The sequence below is a fragment of the Theropithecus gelada genome, chromosome 19 (assembly GCF_003255815.1).
Source record: "Theropithecus gelada isolate Dixy chromosome 19, Tgel_1.0, whole genome shotgun sequence".
In the NCBI taxonomy this organism is placed as follows: Eukaryota; Metazoa; Chordata; class Mammalia; order Primates; family Cercopithecidae; genus Theropithecus; species Theropithecus gelada.
Window position 1 is genome coordinate 37,495,071 of NC_037687.1, and position 9,381 is coordinate 37,504,451.

The following is a 9,381-nucleotide window of genomic DNA, read 5'->3' on the forward strand; positions in this document are numbered from 1 at the left end:
TCTCTCACCAGGCTGGAGTGCAGCGGTATGATCTCGGCTCACCGCAACCTCCACCTCCAGGGTTCAAGTGATTCCCCTGCTTCAGCCACCTGAGTAGCTGGGACTACAGGTGTAGGCCACCATGCCCGGCTAATTTTTGTATTTTAGTAGAGACAGGGTTTCACCATGTTAGCCAGGATGGTCTGGATCTCCTAAACTCGTGATCCGCCTGCCTCGGCCTCCCAAAGTGTTGGGATTACAGCCATGAGCCACCGCGCCTGGCCAACTGTGTATTCTTTATGACGGGCATATAAACTTAAAAGTGCTGGCTCTCTTGGGGCTGCCAGTAATATATCACCCATAAAATGAATAATCTTGCAATTAGCAAATTCTTTTCTACTGGGGGGCACAGCCTGATCTACATGTTACTGATACAAGGTAGGATTATTCAGCATTCCTGAGGAAGCACTTTCCAATGAAATCGGCAAGCTGACCTTTCATTATTAATAGCTGGTAATGTAAACGCAAATTTTTCTCTGTTCTGTTCTGTGAGAGGAATAGTATAAAAACAGTCTTTTAAGTCAGTAACAATTATAGGCCAATCTTGAGCAATCGCCATGGCGGAAGGGGTCCCATAGGCTGTAGATTAGCATTAATAGCACGGAAGTCATGTAAAAATTTCCATTTGCCAGACTTCTGGGAATGAGGAAATGGGCGAATTCCAAGGGCTGTTAGATGGTTCTATATGACCGGCTTTTACTTGTTCCTCAACTAATTCAAGGGCTCTTTGTAATTTCTCTCCCTTCAGAGGTCACTGTTCTACACAATTAAGATTTTGAGAGAGCCACATCAGGGGTAGTGGAGGAAAAACAGTGGCCATAATTATAATTTAAATTTAACGTAAATTTTAACAGAGAATTATAATTTGAGATGTTCCTTGCATACAAGGAACACATGAAATTTTACCGTGGGCTGCCTGTGGAGCCAGAGGGCAGTGACACACGTCCTGGGCAACGGTCGCACTGCGCTTGCATAGGCGCCACTTTTTGTCTGCAGGGCTCCCTCCTCCCACTGCTGGGCGGAGGCTGCTGGCCTTGGCGGACCCTGTCAGCTTGGACACTAGGAGCTTTTTTCTCGCTGAGCCTTTCCTAAAGCCCTCTGCCCGCTTGGCTGCGCAGCTTCGCAGCTTAGGCTTCTAATGCCTTTTCTTATCTCTTTATAAACATACACCTGATTGCATTTTTGATTTTGCATCACTGAGCAGGCTAAAAGCTCCCCTTCCAATGCCGCTTGCTTAAGACAGGGTCCCATAGCTGTAGTGTATGCCTTGTCTTTCTTCTTATTTATTGGAGGAGGGGGCTCAGGCAAAACCTCCCTTTCCTCTTTGTTATTTTGGCCAGGTGATAGTGGGGCTGAGGGACTCAGGGGTGGTAAAGTAGGTGACGGTTCTTTCTCCTAACCCCTTTTTAGGCTCTTCTGTGTGTAATGGGACCAGAGTTGCCCTCACTACAGCCCATAGCATTAAAGATTATACTGGGACCCGTTACTCTTGTGCATGAGGTCAGGGGATCAAGACCATCCTGGCTAACAAGGTGAAATCCCGTCTCTACTAAAAATACAAAAAAATTAGCCAGCTGTGGTGGCGGGCGCCTGTAGTCCCAGCTACTCAGGAAACTGAGGCAGGAGAATGGCCTGAACCCAGGAGATGGAGGTTGCAGTGAGCCGAGATCGCGCCACTGCACTCCAGCCTGGGTGACAGAACAAGACTCTGTCTCAAAAAAAAAAAAAAAAAAAAAAAATTTCTTCCCACCTGTTCCCAAAGCTCTCTGTCTAGCTCACCTTCTTTCGGGAACCATGGCTTAAGTGATACAATTTGCAATAGGTCCCTTAATTGAGCCTGCAAAACCGAGGCTCCAGTGGCTTTAAGCAGCTGATTGAATATTTTTAGATACTGCTTCTCTTGTGCTAATAACTGTTGTCCCCTGATAAAACCCTACCCTGAACAATTCCCTCGAACTTGGAGATTCCAAGTGGGCACCGATGACCTACTGACTTACTGACTTATCGACTTACTGGCTTACCAACCGCACAGTCTTCACCTTAGTTTTTGAGGGTTCTGTCACGATTATTTGCAGCTATACCTCAGTCCTGGGCACCAATTTGCCAGGTCCTCACACGGGGCACCAACTGTCTGGGTCCAACCCGCAGACCCTGACCCAGCAATGGATAAACAAATACACTCAGACACAAATATCCAGTGAAACAGCAGGCTAGGTGGCCCTGTCACTCACCGATACCGAGATGGGTCCCGTAAAGAGTTAACAGCAGAGGCCCTAATAAGCCCGTGAAGTTCGCATTTATTTAGTACAGATTAAATGACAAAGGTCTTCAGTAAACACCACTAAAAGGTAATTGACATTGCTGACCTCCTGGAGAGTAGTTCCCCCGCATAAGATTAAATGTTGGCTTTAGGATCGCCTGAGTAAACAAGCTATTTAGATAAACTCCGCTACATTCCTGTGTATCTATGCCCTAAGCTTTTAAGATTATTCAGCTGCCTTCAGCCAAACCTTTTACTGAAGCTATGCAAACCCCCAGACTTCCAAGAAGGTTTGTGACTACTTCCTGTAACTATCTTTATAATTTTTCTTCTAAAATATTTCCCACCACCTTAACTGAAGTCCCATAGTTAAGAAGACAGGGAAGGCATTATATAAGCAAGAAAAAATTTGAACAAGTTTGGCCATAAGAAAGTAAAATGTTGGTCAGGTCTTTCAACACAGATAAAAAAAAAAAAAAAAAAAAAAAAAGGGGGGGGAGATTCGGGCCATGCTATGAGGGCACTGAATGGCAGCCTACATAATGGGAACTTCATCCTACAGATAAGAGAAGTCACTGGAAAGCTTTAAGAAGGTCACAAACATGACAAACAGGATTTCCAGGAAGATTACTCTGACCAGTATTAGGCAAGATAAGTTGGGAAATGATCTTCAACTTTGGAAACTTAATAGAAATAATAAAAGATCTATATTTCTTTTTTTTTTTTCAAGTTTAATTTTGAAATAATTTCAGACTTTCAAAAATGTTCCAAAAATAGGCAAAGTCCTCATATGCTTTTCATTCAACTTCCCCAAATATTAACATTATAGATATGCACCTAATAATCAAAATCAATAAATGATTATTAACACTGTAAAATGAATGCCTGTACAGACCTTATCCAAATCCCCTCTATCTTCTGACTAATGTCCTCTTTCTGGACCAGGATCCAATCTAGTATCACATATTGCTCTTCATTGTACTGTTCTCTCAGTCTCCTTTAATCTGGGAAAGTTAGGATTTACATTTAAGACCTTCACATTTTTTAAGAGTATTGGTTACTTATTTTGTAGAATGACCCTCAGTTTGGACTTTTCTAATATCTTCTCATGATTAAACTCAGGTTATACACTTTGTACAAGAATACCACAGGGATGATGCTGCACCTTCTCCATCCATTACATTACATTACAATGCCCTAAGATGTCATTATCTCTGATTACTGGGGATGTTAACTTTGATTACTGGGCTAAAGTTCCTCCACTTCAAAATGACCCTTTTCCTTAAAAGCATTTTTAAACAACCAATACCTGGGCCACACCACACATCAGCCAAATCAGATATACTTGAGGGATGGTACAGGCATTGGTAGGCTTTAAATGCCCTACAAGTGACTCTAATCAGTATCTGGAGTTGGAAACCTATGGCTTAGACAGTGAAGATTAGAATCCTGAAAATCAGCTAGGAGACCATTCCTAGGGTTTCTCTTAAAAAAAAAAAAAAAAAAAAAAAAAACTAATTCTAAACAAAAGCAAATACATCTGGATTTTGGTATGGACATACGGTGGAGAAATAGAGGAAAAAATAGAAATCACCTGATGGGGAACGAGGTGAGTGAGTCGACTGCAGTTCAATTTTTTTTTTTTTTTTTTTTTTAAAAAAAAGGCAGAATCAGGTGTGATGACACTTGCTTGTAATTCCAGCATTTTGGGAATGAAAGTGGGCAGATCACTTGAGCCCAGAAGTTTGAGACCAGCCTGGGGTTTCACCAGCCTGGGTAAAACCCCATCTCTACAGAAACAAACAGAAAAATTTAGCTAGGCATGGTTGCACATGCCTGTGATTCCAGCTACTCAGGAGGCTGAGGCAGGAGGATCACTGAGCTCACAAGATTGAGGCTGCAGTCAATTATGATCTCGCCATTGCACTTCAGCCTGGGTATGAGAGTGAGACCCTCTCTCTTTAAATTTAAAAAAAAAAAAAAAAAAAAAAAAAACAGTAAAAATAATGTTCTAAGGTCAGATCTAGTACAAAAACTGCATCTTATTCTGTGATGTTTAGATGCTATAATTAAAATAGAACATGGAGGTGTTTCCATGTGAATACCTGAAAGATTCTATACTTTTTATGCAGCTGCATTATATTCTGTTGTGTAGATATAAGCTAACCTGTTTAATTAGCATTGTGCTGGTGAAAGTCTAGGTTGTCCCCAATATTTTGCTGTTAAACAAACAATACAGTGAATAACCCTGAATACGTGTCATTTTTTATGATTGGGACTGTAATAAATTTTTCCCAGTAAAGTTTGGGAGGCAAAAATATATATTTTTTAAATTTTCACATGCATTAAGAAATTTTACTCTACAAGGTTTGTACATATTTTTATGTTCCAAGAAAAGTAAGGGAGGGTAATATCACCTCAGTTGTTCTCACACAAAGGTCCTGAGTGACAGGAACTTTAGGGACACAGGCACAGGGCCATATCCCTGGTGCCCACACAAGGCAGGGGCATCTGGATCCTGGGAAGCTCCAGGAAAGGTGAAGGTACCCTCTAGAAGACACCTTGCTAAGGATCAGAAAGGGGCCAAGAAAGTCAAGAGATTACAGCAGGTCTTAAACTAAGGGAAAGTTCAAGTGGAGGAAATTCAGGTTCAAGGAGCAAGCTGAGGTGAGAAAGTGGTAGAGACTGATGGAAGGAGAAGGTAAAAAGCTCCAGGGAAGTTAGGGGAGGCACATCAGTGCTCTCCACTCCTCCTCAGCATTGAACTTTGTAGTGGTCATGCTGATGGGGCTCTGTGAGCTCTAGAATGTTCAGCACTCTCTGGGGACTCTACCCATTCAAGGCCAGCAGGACTCCCTCCCCCAGCTCTGACAACCAGCAATGTCTCCAGACTTTGCCAAATGCTTTTCCCAATGAAAAAACTGCCCCTGGCAGAAGCATTAATCTACACTAATCTATAAAAGCAAATCACCACTAAAATCCATCACCTTTTGGTAGAAGAATTACAAGTGTGAGGGGGTAAAATGGAGGTCTTCAATATCTACTGAAATGACTTTTATTTAATCAGCAATTTGATGTCCCAGAAGGCATGTTTAGAGGTGATGCCACATGGCTGCCTATACCTCACAGCAGAAAGGGTGTGGGTTTTCCAAGGGTCTGTAACCATGAACTGGAAATGTCTGTAACTGTGAAAGGGAATGACACCCACTGGGTTACTTTAAAAAGTGGGATGTAGGGAATTCTGTAGATATTGGGAGAAAAAATACACAACGTAAACCCAAACCCCATTCTGATTCTCTCACCATCTTAGGGCCATCTTGGCTATCTATGAATGGTAGCATAGGGATTTTTGTATATTTTCAAAATTGTATACTGTTGGATCATTTTAAAAATATGAACAAATCCCAAACTGGACCAAGTAACTGGACACTGCTGGAGTCTCACTTTTGGCCAGGAGAGCGGACAACATCCCGTTCCCCCTGGCCTGGACACTGTCTGGCTCAGGGGCCTAAATGCTCTGTTATTATGGAGAAAGAAGATGTTTTGAACATTCTCAACATTCACCTATCCACCTCTTACACCCGTCAACCTCTCAAACCTCTTGCCCACTCATGGATTTCATTCTTAATTTACTGAGCTCTATTTATGTCCCTCATCCATTCCAATATGTGGTGGGTCCAGGTGGTGGCTTCTGCCCATGATTTTGTAAAAAAAAAAAAAAAAAAAAGACTCTCAAAATGACTTTCCCTGACACCTCCTTAAACTGACCTCTACCTGCAGCCCCATGATCATTACCAGCAGCATTTGGACACTTTTTCAGTAGTCAGATGCTTTCCATCTCTCATTAGGAAATGTGACTTTCTCCACCCTGCATAAAGATTTCCCAGTAGAAATGAACACAGAGATACTGCCTGTGTGTTCCCAAAGAAAATGGTTTCTATAAGAACATATGAAAGCTGCAATTATAGAAAAGATCACTTAAAACATACATTATGTAGATGATTCTCACCATTCCTTTAAGAGATACATTGTAAAACATGACATTAATAATTATTCTAGAAGAATAAAGCATGTATACTGTTTTCTTAATTTTTAATAAGGTGGTTCCCCCCATGTGCCCAGGCTGGGCCTCTGAACAAAATTCTCCATCTTCAGTGGCAATGCCTGAGAGGATGACATGGACTTAGGCCTGATAGGCAGCCATTCCTGTCTACCCTGCCCCTGCTGCAGGACAGTGCCAGCCCAGGGCCCAAATCTCCTGCTGAAGAGCTGAGAGAGAAAATGGAATATCCAAAGCCTCTTTTTCCAGTCAACTGCAATGGGTGCCAGTACAGTCCATTTGCACCTGAGGACACCCACCTGCTGGTCTTTGGCTTCTAAGATTCGGACCTCCCTGGCTTCTCTGGGTCCCAGCTGCTTTCACTCTGCTGAGCCCTGCTCTTTCCCATGGGGGTCACTCCCCTGCCAGGCATGTCCTCCAGCTCCAGCTGACAGGTCAGCCAACCCAGAACCAAGAGAATGAACAAAGATTTCAATATCTAGTATGTCCAGCAGAGATGCAACTTGTACAAAAAATAAAGAAGTAGAGATGCACACAGCTCCCCTGACAACATTGTGTCCCAAAGCAATGTCTTCTGTGACCCTCTTTAAGGAGCTCACTGTCCCTCACCACATGGGCAAGTGCTTCCAGGGTCTCTCAATTCCTCAACGGGAGACAACACACATTTTAACACAGTACCTCAGCAAAGGAAGTGGTGATAATTTACCTACTTTGATAAAGTTCCTGAAAAGATCCCTAGACAGCAAAATTTCCTGCTGAAAGAACACAGAAAAGGCTTTTCTGTGTTCACAACACAGAAATGGACCTCCTTGCTTTTCAAAAAAGTACCCTTGAAATAGCCAAAACAATTTTGCCAAAACAAATTGTAGAACTTGAACTTTCTTATTTGAAATCTCACAAAACATTACGACTATTAAAAACAGAAGCTGCTGGCATAAGAATACAAATAGGGACCAAAGGGATAGAATCGAGAGTCCAGAAATAAATCCTCACCCTTATAGTTCATTGCTCTTGCATAAGGGTGTCAAGATAATTTAATGGAGGAACAATCATCCTCTTAAATAACGGTGCGGAAACAACTAGATAACCACACGCAAAACAATAAACTTAGAGAACTATGCTTCCAACCATATCAAACAATTATCTAAAAATAGATCAGTGAGTTAATTATAAGATCTATAACCATAAAAACATATTAGAAAGAGACATAGGAGGTGCTTCCTGTGGCCGACATCATCTGGAGATTTGCTTTCCTTTTCTCCAAAAGGGGAGGAAGTTGAATCTGAGTGGCCCACGAAGGGAAGAGGGGAATCCCAGGGGTACAGGAGGCCTCTGGGTGAATGCAGAGGCTAACATGGGGTTCGGAGCAACCTTGACCGTTGGCCTGACCATCTTTGTGCTATCTGTCATCACTATCATCACCTGCTTCACCTGCTCCTGCTGCTGCCTATACAAGACCTGCCACTGACCACGTCCGGTTGTCACCACCATCACATCCACCACTGTGGTGCACACCCCTTATCATCAGCCTGCAAGTGTGCCACCCAGCTACCCTGGAGCAAGCTACCAGGGCTACCACACCATGCTGCCTCAGCCAGGGATGCCAGCAGCACCCTACCCAATGCAGTACCCACCACCTTACCCGGCCCAGCCCATGGGCCTGCCAGCCTACCATGAGACCCTGGCTGGAGGAGCAACCGCGCCCTACCCGGCCAGCCAGCCTCCTTACAACCCGGCCTACATGGATGCCCCGAAGGCGGCCCTCTGAGCATCCCCCGGCCTCTGTGGCTGCCACTTGGTTATGTTGTGTGTGAGTGGTGTTCAGGCACGGTTCCTTATGGCCCAGGTGTGCTGTGTGTGTGCTGCCTGTATATGTGGGTTCCTCTGATGCTGAGGAGGTGGGGAATGATCCTTGCCAGAGTGGGCTGGGACCAGACTTTGTTCTCTTCCTCACCTGAAATTATGCTTCCTAAAATCTCAAGCCAAACTCAAAGAATGGGGTGGTGGGGGCACCCTGTGAGGTGACCCCTGAGAGGTGGGGGTTTCTCCAGGGCACATCTAGAGTTCTTCTCCAGCTTACCCTAGGGTGACCAAGTATGGCCTGTCACACCAGGATGGTGCAGCTTTCTGTATGATGCAGATGTGTCCTGGTTTCGGCAGTGTAGCCAGTTGCTGCTCGTAGTGATGCAGACAAAGCTTGGGATCTGACCAAGTTGGGCTTTGATCCTTTAGGCAGATGTCCCATTGCTCCCTGGAGCCTGTGTCATGCCTGTTGGGGGTCAGGTAGTCCCCTGATGCCAGAACACCTCAGGCAGAGCCCTACTCACCTGATAGTTGTCTGCCTGGACTGTCCCCTGTCCCTGCATCTTCCCTGGGACCACCCGGAGGGCCACATCCACACAAAGCCTAGCTGCCCACAGGGAGCTCTGCTGCCCTTGCTGGCCCTGCCCTTCCCACAGGTGAGCAGGGCTCCTGTCCACCAGCACACTCAGGTCTCTTGCCTGCAGTGTTTTCATTTCATTTTAACCAAACATTTTGCCTGTTTTCTGTTTTAAAACATGATAGTTGATATGAGACTGAAATCCCAGGGTTGTGGAGGGAAATTGGTTCAGAGGAGACGGACAACCTGGCAACTGTGAGTCCCTGCTTCCCCTGACACCAACCTCATGCAATATGCAACTCCTGTACCCCAGTCCAGCGTGTTCTGGCAGCAGGGACACCTGGGCCAAGGGGCCATCTGGACCAAAGGTGGAGTGTGGGGCCCTGGATGGTAGCTCTGGCCCAGACATGAATACTTCAGTGTTCCTCTTACCTCTATTACTGTTTCACCAGAGCTGTCTTAGCTTCGAATCTGTTGTGTTTCTGAGTCTATGGTCTGTACTCTTATTTATAATAAATGCAATCGTTTGGAAAAACAAAATAAAGGGATATAAGGGTAAAACTTAATGACCTCAAATGTGCAATGCATTCTCAGGTATGACCCAAAAGCATGAGAAACAAAAAGGAAAAACAGATAAACTGG

At 44.2% G+C, this 9,381-nt stretch overlaps 1 pseudogene across 1 annotated transcript; it reads left to right on the forward strand.

The window, feature by feature from the left end:
- The first annotated feature begins 7,653 nt into the window (after positions 1 to 7,653).
- Positions 7,654 to 8,536, forward strand: LOC112612141 (annotated as a pseudogene). The gene has a single exon (XR_003116816.1). The product of XR_003116816.1 is annotated as a protein shisa-5 pseudogene (transcript).
- Positions 8,537 to 9,381: the final 845 nt, after the last annotated feature.